Source organism: Prionailurus viverrinus, chromosome A3 (genome assembly GCF_022837055.1).
Source record: "Prionailurus viverrinus isolate Anna chromosome A3, UM_Priviv_1.0, whole genome shotgun sequence".
NCBI classification, from domain to species: domain Eukaryota; kingdom Metazoa; phylum Chordata; class Mammalia; order Carnivora; family Felidae; genus Prionailurus; species Prionailurus viverrinus.
In genome coordinates, this window is record NC_062563.1 from 17,539,753 (window position 1) to 17,565,019 (window position 25,267).

Consider the following 25,267-nt stretch of genomic DNA (forward strand, 5'->3'; position numbering starts at 1 on the left):
GACCTTCTATTTCCTATTATAGTTAGATTTTACTTTGTGTCTTCCACTGGTAATCGTTGACAATCCAGATTTTCTTTTTTCTTTCTCTGTCCGTCCAAAGCCTGAAAGTTTATTTGTTTCTACACACATTTGAGGAGTTCACATAAAGCCTGGTACTAAAATAAAATGAAAGAGAACACAAAAATTAATATTTTCAGTCCAAACAGTACTACATTCTCATATAACTCCTTAACAAAGAGTATATAAGACATGAAATTTTTGAAACCTTATAGGACTCAAATGTCTGGGTCAAATTTAATTAATAGTTTTGCTGGGTATATAATTTTTGGCTGAAAACCATTTTCTGTAAAAAATTTTAAGCTATGGTGACACTTTTTTTCTAGTATCCCCAAGTGGTTGGTAAGAAGATCTGTTGACTGATTCCCTCTTGTCCTTTTTTTTTTTTCTTTTTAAATAAACTGGACTTTATTTAGGCAATCAGAATTAAGAAAAAGTTTTTTTTTTTTTTTTTTTTTTTTTTTTTTTGAGAGAGAGACCAACAGAGTGCTAGTAGGGGAGGGGCAGAGAGAGAGGGAGACACAGAATCTGAAGCAGGCTCTGAGCTGTTAGCACAGAGCCTGATGCGGGGCTCGAACCAATGAACCGTGAGATCATGACCTGAGCTGAAGTTGGATATCTATCCAGCTGAGCCACCCAGGTGCCCTGGGCAATCAGAATTTTAATTCAGGAAACATAGGTTCAGGTAGAAACCTGACTCCTATTCCTTGTCCCTATAGTTTTGAAGCTTAAATACTTGGAAACAAAAAACAAAAACAAAATCACTTAACATTTCAAAGAGACCCCAGGAAATAACTATGAATGGTCAGCTTGCTGTATGTATTTAAGATTTGTGAACTCTTTTATTTGGTTTTAATATCAAGCTTGTTCAGATATCCTAGAATGTCCTGGGAAGCAGACAACAACTCATAGATTCAGACTGGCAGAAAAATTCTTTCTTGTTGACTGAGGCAAGTGGTACAAATTTGGTTTGCTACTTGCTTCCCTTTGATGTGTTTTAGAGTCTCTGATTTCCGTCATGGTTTGGGCTTGGCTTCCACCTTAGTTGTTGCCCTCTGTCAGTCCCTTCAGTTACAGGTTAAAACTCCTCTCTCTACTCAGTCACTTGACAAACCTAAACCCCTGGGGCCAGCCCTCTAGCCCTCCCTCGCCCCTCCCCAGGGCTGTGTTTGAACCTAGGAAGACCCTACTGACTGATGTATGTGATCCAGGAGATTCCCATCATTAGCTCTTGTAAGTGAACGGTCTGCTTGTTCTCTACTCACATCTAAGTGCATTCATGTTGCTTCTTCCACAGAACCTACTACAGAAACATCCGTGAGTAGTGTAGAATTTAGTAAATATGCTGTGTGTGAGATGAAGAAAGTATACACTTCAGAGCAAACAACTGAAAATATCCAACCTTTATTTTCCAGTGCCCATTCTCATCTGTACTTCCACTGGTTTGTTTTTTGTGTTTTTTTGTTTGTTTTTTTTTTTGTTTTTTTGTTTTTTTTTTTTTTAGCTCTTGTCTCTCTGTTTCTCAGCCTTCGGTCTAGTTTGATTTGTTTCTTTTCTTTCACTATATTTTTTCTCCCCTGAATTCTGGAAAGCAGTTAAGCTGTGCTCACAGCCTCTACCCACAAACTTGCATACCTAAGCCCATCTTAGTGTTAAGCAAGGCAAGGGGGCTTAGGAAGGATAAGACCTTCTTTTTCCCAAATATGAGGGTTATTCTCAAGAATTCTTGTGAATGACTTGTTTGCCATGAGATCAGTGACCCTTGAATTCTTGTGTTGCCACTTGATGGAGCATGGTATTACAGATAATAGGGTGGCATTTATTTCCTTCTGTATGAAATAAATGGGATGGGCTGTATGATGGCTAGGATTGTTTTCAGTACTAACATTTTATAATCCTGTGAATTAGATAACTAAGTTCACTTCCGTAGAGTAATAACCGCTCATTCATTCACAAATACACTTATTGAAAACTTACTCTTCATATAAAATTTGAGAGCTTGCAAAGCAATTTACATATATTATCTAATTTAGTACTCCTAAAAAAAATCGATGGGTTCAGTATGATTATTACTGTCTAAATTTACGTATGGAAAATGTGACTCAGATGTTCAGGTGAAGATCATGGGCAGATAGATTGTGTTACAGCATTCTGCCTGCCCAGTACCCACTGAATTGAGCAGACAAAAATTTTTAAGAGCAATAAATAAAATTCATGACAATATCTAACCAAGGTAAAGGGAGTCATCAAAGGCAGTAAACTTTAAACAGGGATAAATAAGGAGAGAAAGTACTGTTGTGCTGTAGTGAGAAGTAATTGGATTTCTCTTTCCCCACCAGCAGAAAGCATGTCCTGAGATTTCTCACTAACACCCAGACATCTGGAGGAAAGCAAATTGAGTAATGGTAACCTCTCTGGTGTTTGACAAAGGAATAAGAAAAATGGCCTGGCCCAGGGGGTGGGCCAAGAGACAAGTTAAAGTGAAAAGTCACGGAGCTGGTTAGCCTTCCCTGATGGGAGCCAAAGCTGCAAGACTACATATTGGATTAGAGAAATAATAGATAATAATAGATAATATCTCCTTAGAGGAAGAGTGAGTACCTGAAAGTAGATGGGTTGTGATTATGCCTATTTCACCAAATCTGAGAAGAAGGAGCAGATCTCTAGTATCCTAACCATGACTGAACATGAACCCTGGACAGGCTCTCGCCTTCTGTCACTGGTCCATTAGGTTATAGAAATCAGGCAGCCCAAAGAATACTCAACCTTCAAACTTCAGCTTCAAGGGGAAAACAAACTGTTTGCTGCCATGTGACAAGAGAGTCAGCTGTCACTTTTGCTATATTTCATGGCAAATAGAATGTCAGGACAAAGCCACCCAAGTGGAGCAACAAAGCAACAGCATGGCAACTTTAGAGCATAGTGTAAAAAACAACAAAAAGGTAAATAAATCTAAAGGCACAGAAGAAGACAAACAAGCATGGGGCTATAGCATGCAAGAGCAATACTTTCAACCTAGAAAGAAATATTAATTAAGGAGCAGAGCTCCTTACCCAGTTGCTTTTCTGTATAGAACACAATGTGATGGGAACTAGAAGTCAGTAAGGTAAGAGTTCAACGATGAGGTGGTAAATTAACAGAATGGGATTGATAGGGACAAAAGGAAACAAGGGGAGACCCAAAATACCATTCATAGTGTTGAAGAGCCCATAGATAAGTTAGAAACAGCAAAAAAAGGAAACAGAAGCACAATAGAATATATATTGCTGAAGTAGACATATGGAGGAAAGTCTTGACCAGCATATGAAGGCAGGTGAAAGTGATGGAAATAGTCAATGGAAGATGAATATAAAGACAGCTAAAAGGAAACAAAAGATTTGAAAAAGATTTATTTGAAGATAGTATGTAGGTATGTGTATGTATATAAAACATTTATTCACATATGTCACATAAATTAATTTAACATAAGAACAAATCCTTTTTGAATTGTGCACAAGACACTTCGTTTTAGAGGTTTACATGTCTTAATTTTTCACAAGAGTATGAGGTCAGTACTATTAGTATTCTCAAATTATGGATGAAGAAAGTAAGACATAACAAGTTAGGGATCTTGACTAAGTTCACAGTTAGTATATATAGCAGAACTGTGATTCAAAAGAGCAGAATTATGCTCTTCTGCCTCTGAATAGAAAAAATTCCCTGAAATGACTGTATAACTAAATTTGCACTTCAGAAGACAGTGTGTTGCAAGTGAGGGCACCATTTCCTCTTCCTGTCAGCAGTGTATGAGGGTTCTAATTTCCACATCTCCCTAACACTTTATTGTCTTTTTTTTTTAATAGAGCTTTTTTTTTTTTTTTTTGAGTTTATTTTCAGAGAGAGAGTGAGGGAACAGTGGAGGGGCAGAGAGAGAGAGAGAGAGAGAGAGAGAGAGAGAGAGAGAGAGAGAGAATCCCAATCAGGCTCTGCACTGCCTGATGTGGGGCTTTAACTCACAAACCATGAGATCATGACCTGAGCTGAAGTCAAGAGTCGGATGCTCTACTGACTGAGCTGCCCACATGCCCCTGGCTTTTTTGATCATAGGATTCCACTTACAAGATACATATAATGGGGTGTTGTTGCGTAGGTGTTACAGAATTTCTCTTTAGGGTTAAGAGAAAGTTTTGGAAATGGGTGGTAGTGGTGGCTGCACAGTATTGTGAGTGTAATGCCAATGGATTGTACACTTAAAAATGGGTCAAATGGCAAATTTTATGTTCTGTACAGTAGTTGCCACGGTAAAAACAATTAATTAAAAAAATGTATTCCAGGAAAATTCGGTACAGAATGTTGAACATTAAGGTATGTGCTAGTGAAGCTGTTAAACCTTAGGATAAAGAAGAAATTACCCAGTGTTAAGATGCAAAAACATCCTTCACAAGAAGATCAAGAAAATTAGGTTGGCCTCATACTCTTAGGAAGCAGCATTTGGTTTTGGGAGACAATGGGATAATGTCTAATATAGACTTAATGGAAAGAAGACACAGCCCAAGAATATCACAGGATATTAAGCCTACAAACAATTGCCCTCAAGAATAAATGTACTCAGAATAAATATAACTTCCACGAGATCTTGAGAAAATTCTGAATCAGAAAATCCAACTAATTAAGAGTGAATAAAAATAAAAGATGCATGAATGCAGAACTCACGGTATAAGGAGTGATGATGAGTAGTGACTCCATATAAATGTAGAATTAACAATAAATAACTCCAGCAATTACAGTTATAGATCAGGATGTGAAGGTCACAAACCCGGGCAACATAATGATAGCAGCCACTAACAAAGCTGAGAAATCGGGAGACGGGGAGAGGGAAGTTGAGAGGAAGTGAACGAGAGCTAATGTCATCTTTCACAGCGCGGAGTCATTAAGTAGTGTTTAAAATTAAAATAAATAGTTAAAAAAACAACATAATTACTCCAGACTCTTACTGTTTTCTTCACAATCTGTGTTCTTAACCTCATAGGGATCTTTTGGCAAATACCTCCTGGTGAAGAAACATTTGAAGGTCTAGATTCCTTTCAATTTTGTTTTCCTTTTCTGTTAAATACAAGTAAAAATAAATGACATGTAGAAACTTAAAAATAGCATGTAATGTTTCCCCCTCCCACATTTGGTAGTATTTATTTCTATCTGTTCTTTTGTCTGTCCAGCCACCCATCATCCATCCTTTTCGTCTCTGTATAGATCCTAAGATATTTACTATGATGTTTGCCATATGGTAACGGTAGCTATTTCTGGGTGGTGAGACTTGGGTTTTTTTTTTTTTTAACTTGCATTTTTGTAGGTTTCTGTAGTTTTTTCAGTTCTCCAAAATGTGTATCGTTTTCACAATAACAATAAAGTGATCTTTCTTTTTTTAAATAAAAGGGCAAAGCACGTATATGTCAAGACATTAACAGTGGCTAATCCTGGATAGTGGAGCTATAGTATATTTTATTCTTTGTAGGTTTCTTTATTTTCTGACACTTTCATTAAAATGTAAAAGGCATTAAAAGAAAGGTGCAAAGGGGCTTGATCTGGGTTTCATAGTTAGAAAGTGGCAGAGCCGTGGGTTCAGCCTAGAGCCGGGGGAACTAGGAATTCTGAGACGGGGCAGGCTGCCACGCGGGCTTAAAGCAGGAAGCAGCCCTGAAAACCCACTCTGGGTAGAACCTGGTTTTCCCCTTGTGGGGGGGGGGGGCAATATTGCAGTTGTTGAGTTAGTTTGTTGTCAGAAATCTAATGCCCAAACTTAAAAAAAAAAATTTTTAACGTGTATTTATTATTGAGAGACAGACACAGAGTGTGAGCGGGGGAGGGGCAGAGAGAGAGGGAGGCACAGAATCTGACGGAGGCTCCAGGCTCTGACCTGTCAGCACAGAGCCCACTGTGGGGCTTGAACTCACAAACCGCGAGATGATGACCTGAGCTGAAGTCGGATGCTCAACCGACTGAGCCACCCAGGTGCCCCTAATGCCCAAACTTGTATAGGAATCCTAAAACCATAGGCTGTGAGAGCTGTAAGGAATCTGGAAATCATTCCATCCAACCTACACATTTAACAGATGAAGAGCTTACAGGCACCAGGTGCTGTTTCATACAGCGTAGGCTTTAGAACTGGAAAATTCTTCTAAGGCAATTGAGTACAATCGTGAATATGGGTTGAGCTTAACACTTTGTGTTACCTGTGCATGAATAGAGTCTGTGTCCAAGTCCTAACTCATCCTAGGAAAATAATCTGTGGCCTTGGCATGGGTTCCTGTTTCAGATTCAACAGATTTAAAAAAAAAAAATTAAAAAAAATTTTTAAATGTATTTATTTTTGAGAGAGACAGACAGACTGAGCACGAGCAGAGGAGGGGTAGAGAGAGAGGGAGACACAGCATTCAAAGCAGGCTCCAGGCTCTTAGCTGTCAGCACACAGCCAGAAGCAGGGCTTGAACTTGCAAACTGCAAAATCATAACCTGAGCCGAAGTCAGATGCTTAACCCACTGAGCCACCCAGGCACCCCCAGATTCAACAGATTTTTGATATGTACTTTCCCTGAGCCCGTAACTGTGCCAGGTAGGTCTTCTCCTCCCAGTACCTATTTTATTGGTATAGAAATTGAGTCTTAGCCTGAGGGCAAGTGACATTCACAGAGTCACTCACTGTAGTTGGTACAGTGGGTTGATAATGACCCCCACACCAGATACGTCTGAGTTCTAACTCCCAGAACCTATGTATGTGATCTTACTTGGGGGGAAAAAGTTATTTGTAGATGTACTTAAGAATCTCAAGATGAGGTGATCCTGGATTTAGGGTGAGCTCTAAATCCAGTGATAGGTATTTCGCTAAGAGACAGGTAGAGGGAGTTTTGAAACACAGAGAGGAGAAGGCCACAGGAAGTCGGGCAGAGGTGAGTAATGTAGCCAGCAGAAGCTGGAAGAGGCCAGGAAGGATTCTCCCCTAGAGGCTCCAGAGAGAATGCAGCCCTGCTTACATCTTCATTTCAGACTTTGGGCCTCCAGAACTTGTGTGAGAGAATAAATTGTTGTAGTTTGAAACTGCCAACTTTGTGGTAGTTTGTTAGGACGGCCCTGGGAAACTCCTCCATCTGTCTGGGATATGGTGGAAAGGGCTCTAAGCCAGGGTAGCTGACTCAAGATTGGTTCTCTCGGTCCATCTCAGAGCCCTTCTTGCCCAAAGGCCTGCAAGTAGGAAGCAGCTGCCTGGTCTGCAGCCTGAAATCACACCTGGCAGGAGATAGTGTGTCCCACATATATACTGTCCCTGGTTCTCAGGCCTGTCCAGCCTCAGAGTAGGTTTGGGGGCCCTGGAGCAAGAGAGAGAAGTGGTCAGTGACAGGAGCAGCAACATCTCTTGCCTGGGCTTTTACTTCAGCTTCTAAACTGACTGGAAGTACCTGCTTGCAACCACTTCCTGTCTAACCCAACTTAGATCCTGCTGGTCTCAGACACTACTTACTGATACACAGCCATCCAAGCAAGGACGCAAAAGCTGGAAACTTCATTTCCTACACTGCTTACCCTGGGCGGGGGTGGGGGGGGTGGGGGGGGTGGGGTGGGGTGGGGTGGATCTCAGTTGGATTCCACCAGGGAGAGATCTTTTAAGGCATGAGATCTGGGAAGCCACAAGCCTCCAGCAACTCAGGACGGGTGTTGATAGAGGTGTCAGCCATTGGCAGGTATAGGGTTGTGCCTGGGTGCTCAACAAATGAGCACTCCCTATGGGGCCATTGGCAGCCAGAACTAGAGACCCTATCCTTCCTGTGATTCCTATACTTAGGGATTTCCTGAAGAGAACTTTCCATTCCCCCAGCCTCCTAATGGTTGTGTAAAGGTCCAGTTGTACAAAAACTCTATTTGCTTGACATATCCAGCGTGGACCCTCCTTTTCTGTTGGAGCCTTGAAAAGAGGCATTGATCCTCTTGAGATGAATATTTTCTCGTGTCTCAGTTCTTCTTAAAAACAGCACATAGCTGGGCACATAACTTAGCTGTTGGTGTCGGTGGTGAAGGAAACACTCAGTCCTGAAAAGTGGATAAAGAATTGGGAGGCACAAGTTTGAAATGAGACAGAGGGCTCCACTGAGAGTCCCAGGGCCTAGCAACACTACTCTGGATGCACAAAGTCTAGTCTGAGTTCTATTGTTTTCCTCCTATCCTTTCTTCTTACTGGAGGCTGAAACTCACAAATACAACAAGGTGAAAATTAGGGAAGTGATCATGGCCAGTTGCACCTTGGAAGGTGTAGTTTCCCCAGTGGAGTACTATAGGTGGGCTGGGATGCTCCTGTTGGTGGGATTTTCATGTACCGCATCTGTTCCCAGGGTCGGACAACCAGACAGGGATCACAGAGATCAACCACTGTCTTTCTGAATCTAATCACAGTTCATGATAATAACCGCTAACATTTATTGAGAGCTTAGTATTTGCTGGGCATTCTTCCTAGGGGTCTACAAACTACAGCCCAAGGGCTGCCTCAGACACCTGTTTTGTCAGGATTTATTGGAACACCGCGTCATTCATTTGTTTATCTATTGTCTGTGGCTGCTGTCATGCTCTCAGTAGAGTCGAGTCATTGTGACAAAGACTGTTTGGGGTGTAAAGCCTAAAATACTGCTTGTCTGGTATGGAAAAAGTTGGTCAGCCTCTCTTCTGAGTCATTATGTATATATTTAAAAAAATTATTTTTGAGAGACAGGCAGAGAGAGAAGGAGACAGAGAATCCCATGCAGGCTTTTTGCTGTCAGCGTAGAGCCCATCACGGGGTTCAAACCCACAAATTATGAGATCATGACCGGAGCCGAAATCAAGAGTCAGATGCTTAACCGACTGAGCCACCCAGGCACTCTGAACCGTTGCATATATTACCTCAGTTAATATTGATGGTGATCTTGGGAGGCTGGTATTTTCATTATGCCCATTTTGCAGACTGGGAAACAGAGACATGGTGAGTCTAAGTAATTTGCCTAATGATGCAGGAAGTAGGAAGTGTCAGAGCTGGGGTTTGCCTGCATGCTGAGTCCAGGGCCTCCATCTTTGTTGTCATATTATGCCCCAAGCACAAATCCACAGGACAAAAGATTTTTCCGAACCTTAGGAATCAGGGTGGTAAATGTGTCAATCTACTTGCTTCCCAAGTAGGGGAGATCCAGGCCAGGGCCTTTGATAGGCAAGGATCAGCCTACTCTCCTTGTTCCATTAGCAGAGGGTGAGAAGCAGGAGTCTTTGCTGTTCAGAAGGGAATTGGTTGAGACTCGGGAAATTTAGTTGCAGCCTCGTGACCTACACTGTAAAAATGATGCAGTATCGGAAATGCATGGGCTCAGAAAATACACCATTCATAGGTTCTTCCTGGGGAAATAATCACTGAAAAGGTACTTCAGAGCATGGAAAGATGAGCTAAAAATCAGGAACTCAAAATGAGGAAATTACAGGATGAAAGGCTGGTGAGCATCCCTGGGGGGCCATCTACAGAAGTCCTATTCAACTTGCTCCAAGGCTCTCGAGGAGAATTTTCATCTCGACAAACTGTCTCTGATTAAGTACCTTGACTGTTGTGTTCACAGCTGTATTCCCAGGACCTACAACAGTGCCTGGCGCATAACCCGCTCGATATACATTTGTTGTAGAACAAACTGGCGACATCACTGCATAGGCAGCCCCACGGAAGGGAGGCTCCTGCCTCTCCCAGTGGCCCCTAGGTGTAGCTTCAGAGCAGACAAGTTCACTATAAATTGTAATCCCTCATTAAAGCCTCTCCTTCAGGAGGAGTTTACCAGGCAAGGTCCCAAGCCCAATTAAATGCCACAACTACTTAGAAAGCAGCTAACCCATGCCAGGAAATGTGACTATAAGGAAACATCTCAAGGTCTCTCTGTGGTGGGTAATTTTTCCACTTCCTTCTACTTTTCTGGCTTTTGTTTTTGTTGTTTTTTTCTCCTCTAGGTAGCATTTTATAATGAAAAACAATACTACAACACATTTCCAAATTTGATGTTTGGTTATTTCTGCAGAAATCCTCCCAAGTGATTGCCTTAGACACCTTTTTGGGCAGTGAGCACAGTAAGGCTATGGAAAAGTGGTTCTCAGTTGAATTGTATCTGCCCTCCATATGTTCAAGTCCTAACCCCCTGGTAGCTCAGAATGTGACCTTATTTGGAAGTAGGGCCACTGCAGATGTTAAGTAGTTACAATGAGCCATACTGGAGTAGGTGGGCCCCTAACCTAATCTGGCAGGTGTCTTTATAAGGAGGAGATTTGGAGACATACATACAGGGAGAAGACCATGTGAATCTGAAGGCAGAAGTTGGGGTGATGCTTCTACAGGATAAGGAACACCAAAGATCACCAGCAAAGCACCAGAAATGGGGGGAGAGCCATGGCATGGATTCTCCTTCGCAGTCCTCAGAAGCAACCAGCCCTTTGAGCCAACATTTTGATCTCCGACTTTAGCTTTTAGGACTCTGAGACAGGAAATTTCTGTTGTTTGAACCACTCTGTTGGTGGTACTTTGTAACTGCAGCCCCCAGCGAAGGAATATAGAACTCATCACCCACTTGGCAGTTGTGATTCTTAGAGTCGCCTCTGCTTCATTATTTCAGCTTCTGCTTCTCTGTCTTTCCATCTGTGTTGGTGGAACTGAGCTGGGGTGGAGCTGACAAGGTTATTCTCATTGGCAGTGTGGAGTATAGATAGAATTCACTGGACTGGGGGGGTGCGCAGGATGGTAGGGAGGAGGGTAACTGGGGGAGAGGGCCGTTGGCATTGTGGCCAGGGAGTCCAGAGTGGAGTCTGGCAGGGAAAGTGGGACCAGGGGAGGAGACTGGAGCTGGTACTGGGAGAAAGGGAAGACTGAAGTAGAGGGGTGCCTGGGTGGCTCAGTTGGTGGGGAGTCTGACTTCGGCTCAGGTCACGATCTTGCAGTTCGTGAGTTTGAGCCCCTCGTTGGGCTCTGTGCTGACAGCTCAGAGCCTGGAGCCTGTTTCCGATTCATTTTCTCTCTCTCCAAAATCAATAAACATTAAAAAAAAAATAAAGACTGAAGTAGGAAAGCATACCTGCAGCTGACAGGCTTGGAAACGGGCTGAGAAGTGGAGAGGAGAGTGCACACAGTCAGGATGAAGGCTTCAGAGAGTTATTAGGGGGTTCTGGGGTTTGATTTCAAGATGCTCCATTGACAGCCACGGAGACATCCTGGTAGCTTCAAGGATTCATGTAGGACTGAGAGACTCTACATGTGTGTTTGTACGAGATAGCATTTTCTCTCCAAGTATCCTCCTCCCACCTTGTGACCTGCATAGGCAGCCGTGTCCCCTCCTGTGGCAGTGAGTGCCCCTCCCATGCTGGCCCACGAGGGCTAGTGCTCAGAGGCCGTCCCTGCAGGTGGGACTGGAAAGGCAATGTCATGCAGTGGTTGAGGGCAGTGGTCAAGAGCCCAGACTCTGGACCCATTTACGGTGTTGTGACTCCCACAGGTGCCCTGTCCCTTCATGGGAAATGGAGAGAACATGCAGTGGACAAGAGGTGGCCTAAGTCTCCCCAAATAGGCTGATGCCCTGGGAACCTCTTTGAAGAAAAACTACTTCCTTTTTTTTTTTTTTTAAAGTTCATTATTTGAGAGAAAGAGAGAGATAGCATTTGTGCATGTGAGCCAGGGAGGGGCAGAGAGAGAGAATCCCAAGCAGGCTCCATGCTGTCAGTGCAGAGGCCGTTGTGGGGCTGGATCCCATGAACTGTGAGATCATGACCTGAGCTGAAATTGACAGTTGGACGCTAAACTGACTGAGCAGCCCAGGTGCCCGAAAAAGTACCTCTCAAATGCATGTGTATATCAGCATCACCTGGGGGCTTGTGAAACCACCACAGCCTGGCTGGGTCCTACTCCAGAACTTCTTCAGAAGGTCTCCGGTGGGGCCTGAGAATTTGCTTTTCTGTCAGGTTCCCAGGTGGTGCTGATGTAGCTAGTTCGGGAACCACATCTTGCAGAACCACTGGCAGCAAGAGATGCTCCTTGGGGTAAACTGCAAAGAGGCTTCCTGGTGCTTCTTGGAGTCACCCATGTATGGACAGTGACCCTGGGACCTCCCTTTTCCTGCAGGTTTGTAGGGCCACCTGTCTGCCTCTCTGTTGCAGTCAGAGATTGACAAGAGGGCCCAGGATGCTGCCACTGATGTGGGTCATGATGGTCGATGTTTACATAGATCTCACCGTGTGCCAGGCACCGTTCTAAGCACTTACCTTATGTAAGCTCCTTGGATTCTCATTACAAACCTGTGGGGCAGGTGCCATTATTACCATCACCACTTTCATTTTATGGCTCAGAGAGTTTAAGCAACTTTTCCAGGGTCACATAGCTGGTAGCTGAGAGAGCTGGGACTTGATAGGGCAATCAGAACCCAGAGTCTGTGTTCTTATCCTACAGTATTCCACTGTGCCTGCAGAAGAAAGGAGGCAAGAAATGACCCTAGTGGTGTTGGCCAAGTTACTTGGACTCTCTTTGCCCTCGTTGTTACCTCAGGAAAAGAAATAGTTTTTCCCATTTCAGATGAAAGAGATACCTTTACATTAAAGAAAAAAAAAGCTGTCAGGATTAATTGGATAACAGCTGTCAAGTTCTTGTATCTCCTTAGAGGATGGGGAAAGAGGAAGAATAATTATTGTGCTATTTCTATGCAGACCCTAGTACATTTGGGGGAGTCAGTAAGTGTCTAATGATATTCTCGGTAATTGGCAATGATTGAAGGGGGGGTTTCAGAGGAGAGACCTTGCTGAGGTTAGGCAGCAGAGAGAGCCTTCCTGTCTGATGGTCAGTGGCTAGAGTCTTCCTGCATTTGAGAGAGGTGGGAGCCTGTGGCCCAGGGTAGGAGGGGACCCCTGCAGGTGGGTTGGCACCATTGCCTGCCCTGGAGGGGTGGGGGAGGCACTACTTGTCTGGACCAAGTTTATGGACCCCGGGCAGTCACAGACCCAGTTAGACCAGTGTGACCCATGAATCAGCTGTATCTGTTTCATTTAGGAACTTGTCAGAAGTGCACATTCTTAGCCACCCCAAACCTACTGGGGGTGGGATCCAGCAGGCTTTCAATAGCTTTACTCCTAGCGCAGTCACCTTTTGGCTGTGTGACTGTGGGCAAGTCACTGTGAACCTCTCTGTATATCAAGTTCTTTGTCTATAAAACAAGGGTGAGAGGCTAGACAGGTGGTCTGTAAAGTGTACCTGGTCTGTATCTCCAATTCCTTCTCTTCGTTCCACAAAGACTGTCTTTGTCTTGCTTCTTGGCTTTGAAACAAGCTATTGCTTCTGCAGGGAACGTTCTTGCCACTCCCTCTCTATGTGTCTGGCTCCTGAGTAACCCTGGGCCTCAGTGTAAACTTTATTTGTTCCAGAGAGTTGCTTGTTGTTTTTTTTTTTTTATACCTCCTCCCCCTAAATGGAGTCTGAGTTAGTGATCTGTCCACGTATATACCCTGTCACCGAACTCCTCACTCCCCGCCCCTGACACTGCCTCTTACATGTCTGTAACGTGCACAGGGGCAAAAACTCATGCTGACTGCTGTTTCTCTGGAGTGTCGGACACATAGTGGGTGCATAAGTAATATCTGAGGGTAGAACCAATTTCATCCAATTTTTTTATTTAAAAAATATTTTTTTATGTGTATTTATTTTTGAGAGAGAGAGAGCGCGTGCGAGCACGCACAAGCAGGGGAGGAGCGGGGGCGGGGGGGGGGGTTGGAGGGAGGGAGGGAGAGAGCCACAGGATCCGAAGCAGGCTCCAGGCTCTGAGCTGTCAGCACAGAGTCCGTCGCAGGGCTTGAACTCATGAACTGCGAGATCATGATTTGAGCTGAAGTAGGATGCTTAACCGACTGAGCCACCCAGGTGCCTGCCCCTCATTCAATTTCTAAAAATCTTGGTTCTAGCAGAGTTTGTGAGGAAACCAGTGGAGGGGTTAGCCTTCATGCATGGATCCAAGTAGGGGAAACTGAGGCTAGAGATATGAGCAAGTTGACTTAGGGATACCCTGGCAGGGAGAACAAGTGGAGAAAGTAAGCCCCAGTGATGGAGGATTTGAGGGGAGGATGCTGTGGAATTGGGGTGCGGACAATGTCTGTGTACGTCTCTGTGGGACTGAAGGGCCCATCTGATACCGGCATTAGATAGCGTGATTCCCTTACCACAGACAACCATGGTCTGGTCTTCCAGTAAAGAGCAAAATAACCTGATGGCGTCTAGCCAGCCCTCATGGCGAGGAATCTACCCTGGCATCACCGGGGCAGACATTTTGCAGGGCTCGTAGGAGCTCTTAACCTTCATTTATGTATTTATTTATCACGGACAAGGTTAAGGACGACCTCTCTGAGAAGTAGGTGGACACTCTCTCCAGAAACAAAGCTCAAAACCATACACCTTCGCCACTGTTGACCTTGCCACTCAGTGGGCACGTGACCAGGTTGCTGTCAGGGTCGGACCCAGTTGTGACAGGGGAGATAAAAGTGTCAGGTGAGGGGAAGGTGGGCTTGAATGCTTCGTGTTTCTTCAAGCCCTGGTATTTTAAAGCCTGGGAAATAATAGCAGTGACCCAATTTAGTAACGTGAAGCCAAGACAGCACTATTTTAACAGGCTTAGTCATCTCTTCGCTTTGCTTTTTTTTCCCCCCTCCATTTCCATTTGTGTCTTTTCCCATTGCAAATATACGAGGTAATAATCCCGTATTTTCCATGGAGCGTGGCAAACATACTATATATAAGACACAGTTGAACATTCTGTGAGTGTAATTGGAGCATAAATGTAACTAATCAAAATATTATCATGCCAATGGATGTGTGAAGACTTTGGAGATTTAAAAAAATATATATATATTTTAGTTCCATGTCATTTCAATTTAAGAGATTTAGAGCTGCAGAAGCAAAGGACTCAGCCCAATGAATGTCAGGAACAATTTGGGGTCTGACAGTGTTACAGGCAGCACTGTTGTTCTCTTTACTCTTAATATGGCAGCAGCCTGACAACTGATTTCCTTTTTGTTCTTTCCTCCCACTCTCTGCCCCTCTTCCTGCCTGTGCCTGCTCCTAGGGCAAGGCTGGCTAACCCTGGGGAGTGTGAGATCACTCCTTGCACCAAACGTAACACACCTGCTTGTGTGGAGCCTAAGAGCTGAAGGATGGGTAGGGTTTCCTTTGTTTGAGTCTTGGCTCTGCTACTCACTGTGTGGCTTTAGAAAAGGTACCTGATCTCTCTGTGCCCCAGTGTTTTCATTTGTATGGAAAGGGTAACAGAAGCAACTACTGACAAGGCTGCAATTAGAGTTGAATGTACATGAGTAAAATGGGATAGTTTGTGTTTGCTGCTGTTGCTGTTTGCTGGCAGGTGTGTCTGAGGGAAGGGAATTGCTGTGGGAACATAAAAATCACTGTGTTTCTTTATAGAAACAAGACCCGAGGAAAAGGGCCTTTCCTCCTTCAACCCCACTCTAGAAGGAGCCTAAAATCCAAGCCAGTCCTGGCTCCTTGCCCACCTACACCTAGTGACTGTAAAACTTGTGGGGGAGGGGAACAGACTCTGCCTGCACACCCCTGTTCCAGGTGAAGAAATGGAGAGAAAATTCTTGGCTCCCAGAGGCACCGTGTGACTAAAACAGTTGCACAGGAAGGAGTGGGAATCTGAAGGGAGAATGGTGTTATATGCCCTTCAGTTCTGTCTTTACGTTGCCCAAAGAGTTGTGATACTTCCCACATCAAAAAGCAGCTAGGACAGAGCCTGTGTCTCACCCTTCATGTAGCAGAGTTCTCACTGGGTCATGGCGTTGGGTTCCATTGTCTTTCCTATAGTAACATTTATTTTTCCTGCGGCGATGTTGAGCTATGCTGAGATGTTGGGGGAGGAGAGATGTGAGGTTGTAAAAGGGGGTAGCCCGGGTCCTGGGGTGCCCCATAGTGTTTTACATGGGCCTGTCCTCATCACAAGATTATGATTAAGGTCTAGAAGGGGAATGTTGGGTGGGGGTTTTGTTTTTGTTTGGGGAGTGAAGAGATGAGAAGTATTAAGGGGGTTGTGCATGGCTGGGATTTTATTCTGCTTTGTGGCCATGCCTTTGTCCTGTCCTCCCCTCTCTCCCTGCTCAGTGTTGTTTTCCCCACCTGTATTTCTCCTGCTTTACCACCTCTGTCTCCCACTCCTTGTGCCCCTCCTCCCTCATCTTCCTGGCTGTGTACTCACTACTCACGTGCTTCCTTCTTCCTTTCCTTCTGCCTCCTCTCCCTCCCTTCCTGCTCTTTTCTCTCCCTCTTCCCCTCTGCTTTCATCATTTCCTCAGGAATGGGGAAGGAATGCAGGCAGCCCAGGTACCTGGTCTTTGGGGAGAGAGGCCCGTGGATAGACCCCCTTCAGCAGTGCCTTCAAATCCACTCGACTGGGCCTAATTCTGTTTTTAAACTACATCATCCATACCTCCATGGGTTATCAGCTGTTTCTTGGAAAATTGCCTTAACAAATTTGCATATGAAATGCTTAAACCCTAACTTCTTGGTCTGAACAAATGATTGCAGAAATAGTTATTACTTGTTCACACAAATTGACTCTGGCAAAATGTTCACAATGCTCACTTTCTTTGAAACTTCAGGAGGTTATTTTCTTTGTTTTAAATAGATATTATGTATCCATTAAGCTGTAATTAATCCCTCCTCCCCATTTTCTGGTATATTAGAAAAGAAGCAAGTTTCTTTCCCCCCCTTTTTTTGACACCTGATAATTAGATTGCTTTCATTGATAATATGGATGATGTTGAATGATATGTTTGCTACTTTGGCTATTTTAAATTGTTATGTTTATGATTGGCTTGATCATTAGTTTTCATGATACTGTTGGTAGAACTATACTTCTCTTCCTTCCATGTATCTTTCCTTACTTTATGGTGCATTTGTGTCTTTTGACATTTTGGTGCCCCCTGCCCTTTATATTGTGACCAGATAGCTAAACTTGAACATTCTGGACTTCTAAATGAAGCCTTGTCCAGAAAGATGTGATAGAGCCAAGTATAGGGCCAACAATGCGGGAATAAACATCCTCTGGGCTTTAGTGAAAGCCGCTGAGAGAAGGTGACATTTAAGTGGTTTAGTAAAGGACCATAGCTGGGCTGGGCTGTGTGGGTTTCAGGAACAACACCCCATGAACAAAAACCCAGAAGCAGGAAAGTCTGCAGTGTGTGTTAGTTTCTTATTGTTGCTGTAACAAATCACCTCAAATTTAGTGGCTAAAAATAACACAGAGGTGGGGTTTTTTTGTTGTTTGTTTGTTTTTCTCTAGTTGAGGTGATCAGAAGTCCTAAATGGGTTGCCCTAGGCTAAAGGTGTCTGTAGGGCTGTGTTCCTCCCTGGAGGCCCTAGGGGACAATATATTGTCTAGTTCTTGGGGGCGGGGGGGGGGGGGGGGGGGCTTCTGCATTTCTTGGTTCCTGGCTCTTCCATCTTCAATGCCAACAGCATAGGACCTTCAAATCCCTCTCTGATTCTGCCTTTTCTGTCTCTCTTGTCCAGAATAATCTGCCCCTATCTTAGGGTCATCTGATTGGCAATCTTAATTTCATCTGAAATTTTAATTCCCCTTTGCTATATAAGGTAACATTTTCACAGGTTCTGGAGACCAGAGTATGGCTGCTGTTTTCCTCACCACGGAGTGGATGTAGTCTGTGTAGGCAAATGATTTTCTCTCTTTTCCTCAGTGTTCCTTGCTTTAAAACAGGGATAGCATGGTATTACCTCATTGGGATGCTCAAAGATGCTAAGAGAAGTGCCTGGGACATACTAAGTTCTCAATGAACATTTAGTAATGTTAAACATAAATTGCACTGGGCACACGGACATCTGCTACTGGCTGTCTATTATGAAATTAGCATTATTGAGTCAGGTCCAGTTTTTCTTCCCTTCCCTTCCCTTCCCTCCCCTCCCCTCCCCTCCCCTTTATTCACTTTGTAAGAGACCCAGAGAGACAGTGTGAGTGGGGGAAGGACAGAGAGAGAGAGAGAGACAGAATCCAAAGCAGGCTCCAGGCTCTGAGCTGTCAGCACAGAGCCCGACACAGGGCTCGAACTCATGAACCCTGACATCATGACCTGAGCCTAAGTTGGATTTAGGAGCCGACTTGGAGCTTAGTTGGCTTAACCGACTGAGCCACCCAGGCGCCCCCAGTTTTGAAAAACTGTGTACTGAAAACAGACAAAAAAGTTTGACACGGAGCTTTCATTTTCCCATTTTCTCGATGAGAACATTGAGGCCCAGTGAGTTTTCATGACTTGCTCAAAGTCACACGACTAAGAGCAGAAGTGGGACTGAAACCCAGCACGTGCTTCATGTCACCACAGCTGCCTTGGCTCCGGGCAGCATTTGGGTCCCTGCTGCCATCCTCTCCCTTCACGTAGATGCTGGCGCTGGAAGCTGGCGGGGCCACCTGTCTGCAGGGACAGCTCTGAGCTCTCGGAGCCCCAGGCCCTCAGCTGCCAGTCGCCTGAGCACACTCATGTAATCTTAATGAACAATGTGCAAAGCCATTAAAAACTCAATTAGGGCTTTCTTTTTACTGCCGACGTGAGGAAATGCAATCCTGAGGTGCTCATGTGTAAACACAATAGCCGCCATCTGCTATGGAGAAGCCTTTTGCCTCCAAAAAGGGGATCTGTGTTGCAGACACATCAATAACGGGGCGCGTATCAAGGCATTATTATGCACGAAGGGGAAAAATGCAAAATTTATGGCCAGCCAGAGAGTACTTCCTGGTTTAATTCCACAATTTTCGGTGCTATGTATAATAACTATGAGGAAACTAATGCTGTTTTATGTTCCTTATCACGTCAGTAGATTTTTTTTGGGGGGGGGGGGAGGGAAAAGAATATATTTACAGTCTTCCCTTTCTTGTTTCTGACTGATCTTGGTGTAATGACTGGCTCATTTTTGATCTCCGGGAAACTGACAGCCCTGGGATGATATTAATTAAGCCAACCTGTTGATCAAAGGGGGCCCCCACTGAGCTGCTGGTAGAGGAGGGTTTTCAGTCCTTAACAGTCTCTAAAACGGCAGGCCTGGGCTCAACTCAGATATGGTTTCCTTCCTTTGTGGAGGATGTGGTCAGAGCTCTGTAAGGTGGGCTATGAGGTGTTTTTAGGGCTCTTCCCAAAGACACTATGCTTGCATTGCTGAATATTCTGGCTTCCAGTCCCTGTGCCTTTGCACATGCTGTTCCCTCTCTTTGAAATGCCTTCCCCAGTTACCACCAGGCACACATCCACGAAAGGGAAACTGACAGGGAAAGAGAAGAGGCTCATATAGACCTTACGTGGGGATGTAAGCTCTCTGCCTTCTGGGATCTCTTCACACATAATGTGGCTGAGGATATTCCTGGGGAAGGGGTGCCGGGAGAGAAAAAACTGAGCCTTGTGCCATGAGGATGTGAGAATACTCAGGTGCGTCCTGCGGACTGGAGGAAGCCTGTTGGCAGGGATTGACTGCAGGGTTGCTGTGGAGGAGAAAATCCATCCCAAAGGATGATGCCAAAGTGGAATTAAGGGGGTAGTGCTGCTGGGTGAGCCTCACCCTGTTTGTTGGAGGATGCCGGGGGGGCATGTAAGTTTGCAGAAGAAGCTATCTCTTGAACCTTACTGACTTTGGAGCTTAAGCATCTCTTTCATGGGTCCCCCAAGAGTGTGCCTCAGCTGAGACACTGCAAGGACCTGCCCAATCCTTGAGCCAAGGACCATTCAAGAGAGCTGTGCCAGAAGTGCAGGGGGAGGGAGGCGGGGACAGGGGGATTGGCATCATTAATTTAGTCGGCAGTGAGCACCTGCCTTGAGGACTTGGAGAAATACACGGGGGAGGATTGCAAGGAGCTGGGGTTTGTTCAGGTACATGCAGGGCGTAAAGCTGGCCAGATTCCACTACCAGGGTTCATAGTGCACTCACAGGCTGACAAAGTTTCACATTCTTCATACTCGGGCTCTGCATAGCCCACTGCTAGAAGACACCCCAGCTCCCCTCGCTGAGTTCATCACCCTTCTCTCTGCATTGTTACCACGTCTCTGCCCTGCTCCAGAGCTGTCCTTCTAGATACGTGAGGCTAGGTTTCCTGGGAAAGAGGGCATCTGGTCTTTTCTGTTCCCGTAGAGGAAGGTAGGCTGTGTTTCAAAATGGGGTAGTTACCCAAATGTAGGAAGGGAGTTCGGATATTGATTGGGTGGCCAAACCACAGGGAAAGTTTCTCCAGCTCATCAGTCTGATTAACCTGGAAGAGGTAACCATGCAGGGCTGGTATCTTAGGAGCAGTGTATGACCATGATGTTCATACTGGCCAGCAGCCCTGATGAGTCTCCACTGCTAAGAATGGACCTTCCCTGGTTATGGCCCCAAACCTTTTTCTTTTTTGTCCAAATTGGGAGCCAAATGATATGACCTTGTGTTTTACTTTTTACATCATACTTCCTTACTAATTGATGACAGGGTCCACTAGTGCAAAGAATCTTCTATACTCCCATGAGAGAGTTCAGATTCCCCCCAGGATACCTGCCCATTACACAGTGTATGCTGGCTGGCTCCAAATCGGTCTGTCGTCCTGTGTCTCTGGTTCACTGGCTTGGGAATACATATGTGTTCATGTTAATGTAAAATGATGACAAAAAAATGGTCCTCCAAAGATGACCATGTCCTAATCCCTGGAACCTGTGCCTGTGTTACCTTACTGGGCAAAAGAGATTTGCAGATGTGTTTAAGATACTTAAATGGAGAGATTATTCTACGTTGTCTGGATATACCCAGTGTGTGAGAGTTCTTATAAGAGGGAGGCAGGAGCATCCAAATCAGAAACAGGAGAGGTGACAGTGGAGCTTGAGGTTGGAGTGATGTCCTTTGGAGATGAAGGGGCCAGGAGCCAGGGAGTGTAGTCTAAGCGTGAGACAAGACAAGGAAACAGATTATCATCTGAAGTTCCTAGAATGAAAGAAGCCTACCTACATCTTGATTTTAGACTTCTGGCCTTCAGAACCATAAAAGCATAAATTTGTGTTCAATTAAGCTATGGAGTTTATGGTAATTAGTTACAGCAGCCATAGGACACTAAACCAGGATCTGAGTCTATTGTCCCCTGGTGCTCCACCTACTTGACCATTGGGCCTCTGTCCTCATAAGGCTGCCTCTGGTCATGAGTTTAAGATCAGTTGCACTGGGTTCTTCTGTTGCCAAGCTTCTTTCTGGGCTCCTCAGGGACAACCACTGTTGCGGCTGTGGGTTCCTCCCCCCCAAAGTGGTGCAGACTCCTTCCCTCCTGCTGGGTCTGCAACCTGCTGATGCTGACTTTTCACCATCCCCTTCTGTCACTTGGACCCCAGAGCAGCACTGCTCATTTCCTCCAGTTTTGCCAAGACCTTCATGAGCAGGACTCCATCCTGCTATACCTTACTGGTCTATGTCCCTTCCCTCCTTTGCCAATAGGCTGGGCGGGGTGTGGTGGGGTGGGCAGCCATCATTTTTTTTTTCTAATATATATTTTTCAATATGCTTGTCTGTTTCTGTGAGCCTTGCACCAAAACACACACCTTTCTGTCTAGTCTAAAGGCTGGGGCATGCATATCAAGTCCTCAAAATAGACATGAGGGGCCAGGGTGGTAGTGGTACCGTGACCTTGACCAGACACACCTCCAGCTTACCTTAATGAAGATCCAGGATATTTCTTGCTTTTTTAAGAATTCGTTCTCAGAGTCGATTCTTTTTCTTTTTTCTTTGTGCCTCTGTTGACACTAGGATACCGCTTTCTGTGATGTCCCTACTTTGTGTGTCATCCTATCCCCTTAAACAAAGGGACTTGTGGGAAGTAAGGGTTCTATGGGGGTGCCAAAACAATAATGCTAGCTGTGGAAATAAACTTCAAAGTTTCGATGCCTTAATAACCCAATAACAGTTTATTCCTTGTTTTCTTAAAGCCAAAATGAGTGTTTCTAATAGGTGGGTAGCCTTCCTGATGGTCATGGTCATTCAGGGAACCAGGCTCCGTTTACTGTGTTCCATTTCTCGTGGAATCCTCTGAATCCTATGCTTTCAGCTAGCTGGTGGATGGGAGAGACAAGGGAGAGGTGATTCTCACACCTCATTGTGCATACAGATCACCTGTGGATCTTGATAAAATGCAGATTTGGATTTAGAAGGCCTGGTGTGGGGCCTGAGATTGTGTATTTTTTTAATGTTTATTTATTTTTGATAGCCACAGAGTGCGAGCAGGGGAGGGGCAAAGAGAGAGGGAGCGAGAGGGAGACACAGAATCTGAAGCCGATTCCAGGCTCTGAGCTGTCAGCACAGAGCCCAACACATGAACCACGAGATCATGACCTGAGCTGAAGTTGGACACTTAACCTACTGAGCCACCCAGGTGCCCCAAGATTCTGCATTTCTTACAAACTCGCAGGTGATGGTGATGCTGTGGGTTGACAGACCATCCTTTGGGGGACAAGATAATGGAGGGTGGGGCAGTGGAAGTAGGGGTGGGGTGAGGGAGGTGGCTTTCACGAACCAAGCCTCCATGTGCCAAGTGGCACACTTCCATACTTGGGCCCCATTGGCTAGAACCCAGTTGTGTGGCCCCACCAATCTCTAAAAAGGAGGCTGGGGGATGCAGTCCAGCTCTGTGCCCAGAACAAAGAGGACAGGTGTGTTAACGAACCAGGAATCTCTCCAAATGGAGGGTAGATAGAAGGCCAAACACTTTCAGCACCTCTGCCTTGTGGGAGGTGGAGCCTCGTCTATCTGCAGTCACGGGGACAGCAGGATAGAGAGAAGCTCTAGGGTCATGGAGGTGGATGTATGTTACGTAGCTCTGCCTCTTCCATGAGCTTGCTCACCACCGGAGCTGGGATGAAGAAGTAGAAGCCTGAGCTGGTGAAAGGGAAATGCTCCCGACTCTTTGTGCTGCGGATTATATGCAGCCCGGTGTGGATTGGCAGGACAGGAGCTGAAATGCCCACAGGGGTGCTATGGGATTCTTAGTGGAGAGAGCCAGGCACTGCTTGCTTCATAGGCTGCCATCCCTACACATAGCTGTGCCACAGCTCTGTGGCAGGTGCAGTCTGCTTCATGGGGCCTGTGAGGCATCACTCATCTATCCCTGGGAAACCTTCTGGAACCCTGAGGCATGTAGGTCAACAAATACAGGCATGTATGCTAGCTCAGTCTTCTTTCTGTGCTCAGTTTCCCCTTGCCATGGTTCTTTCTTTGCTGCCTCAATGGGGAGGTTGTGATAATTAGAGATAATACATGTGCCAAGGGACATCTCTCCACTTACCCTGTGTTAGCACCAGGCCGTAAACAAGGAGACTTGATTCTCTTGGAAACATGGAGGGGTTGGGGAGACGTGGCCTCTGTGCTACTTTCAGTGGCTCCTGTCCCAGGAGGCAGGGAGTTTTCTGATTGGTGGGATGGTGAAAGTCTGATAGCTCTAGGTTCCTGTTTTTCTGTCTTAGTCACCTTGCTTCTCGTTGGCTCATTTTCGGGATAGGCCTACCCATTGACCCTAAGTGGCCATCTCTCCAGGATAGCTCCAGGCCTAGGGATCTGGGTGGAGTCAGGAGGGAGTCCACGACCATCCACCTGCTTTGTGTGCTCCTGCAGAGAAGATAATGCAGAAGCCTGATTTGGCCTCAAGTCCAAGTTACTTTCTCTAATCCAGTTTTGTGAATAATAAAATAGGAATTTTGAACTCTATCTGTCCTGTGTGAAATTAAGTTTCTTTTTTGTTTTCTTTTGAGAGAGAGAGAGAGACTGAGTGAGTGAATGAGAGCAAGCGCAAGAGGGGGAAGGGCAGAGAGAGGGAGAGGGAGAATTCCAAGTATGCTCTGTGCCATCAGCACAGAGCCCAATGTGGGGCTTGAACTGACAAACGTGAGATCATGACCTGAGCCAAAACCAAGAGCCAGACGCTCAACCGACTGAGCCACCCAGGCATCCCTGTCCCGTGTCTATTTTTAAATTCATGCAGAATCCAAGGAGTATGGGCTTTGAATGCTTGGTACCCTCTAGAATCCCAATGAGCAACAGTGCCCAGTACTTATTAGATGGCAGCTCCAATCTTCTGGGTTTTACGGTGCATGAATAAGGCTGCTTCCTAAAGTGGTTTACCTCAGTTGGGAATAAGCAGTCTTAAGGTTTCATTCTGAATTGAAGATTTTAGTGGTTAAAATGAGATTTCAAAGCAACAATGTTTTTCTAGGTAGGAGTCTTCGTCCCAGAATCCCGAGTTGATCTCCTGTGTTTTACGATGTAGTTTATTTCATAGCATCATGGGACTTTAAGTCACAGAGTTCAGCCCTAGCAGTTGATGGTGAAATTTCCTTAGACATCTCTTCACTTGTCCAGGCTCTGTTTAGCCACCTGTAGTGGCCAGGAACTATGTCTCCAGGGCCTTTGTTAGAAGGCCCTTTAAATGGAAATTTGCCTCCTGTGGTTTCTTTCATAGATCTGCCTCTCTAGCACCTTTATCAATTAGCAATTGCCACAGTAATGCTGCCCAGCAAAAGAAGAGGAAACTCAGCGGCAAACAGCAGTGAGCATTTACTCTCACACTCATGGGTCTGAGCATTGATTGTGGACTGGCAGATCTGGGTTGGGGTATTGACTGTGTGGCTGTGCTTCTAGCTGCGGTGTGGGGATGGCTTGGTTCTTCAGTGCTGGCTGAGCTCGGTTCTTGACCCCACATGTCAGTCCTTAATCCTCAGCTGAAAGAGGCAGCAGCTAGCTGGGGCAGTCTTCTCCTGAAAGACGGTGATCGTGCAAGAGGGCGAGCGTAGCTAGGCATATGCACACTTCAAGCCTCTGCCTGATTCAGTGTGTTGACATCCCGTTGACCAAAGCAGGTGCGGCCCAAAGTCAAGGGTGGGGATATGGCCTCTGCCTCTTCTGGGAGGCCCGGGACATGAATCCAGGGTGGGTTGAAGAACTATAGAAACAACCATTTAATCTGTCAAAGTAACTCCAAAGATGCTCCCTTCCTTTCTGTGGGCAGTCATCCTGCCTAATGCTTGAAAACAGTAGTCATGTCTTCTGCACAGAGTAAGAGTGTAAATGTGGAGTTGGAGAGAATCTGGGTCTCCTCCATCCTTCCCTGTCTGAGGGCCTGGGGCAAGTCATTCAGTCTTTAAATAGAATGAAAATCCT

General features: G+C 45.3%; 1 protein-coding gene across 1 annotated transcript in view; it reads left to right on the plus strand.

Moving 5' to 3' along the window:
* PTPRT (protein tyrosine phosphatase receptor type T) overlaps positions 1-25,267 on the plus strand; it is a 795,219-nt gene that overhangs the window by 58,170 nt on the left and 711,782 nt on the right. The window lies entirely within an intron of this gene.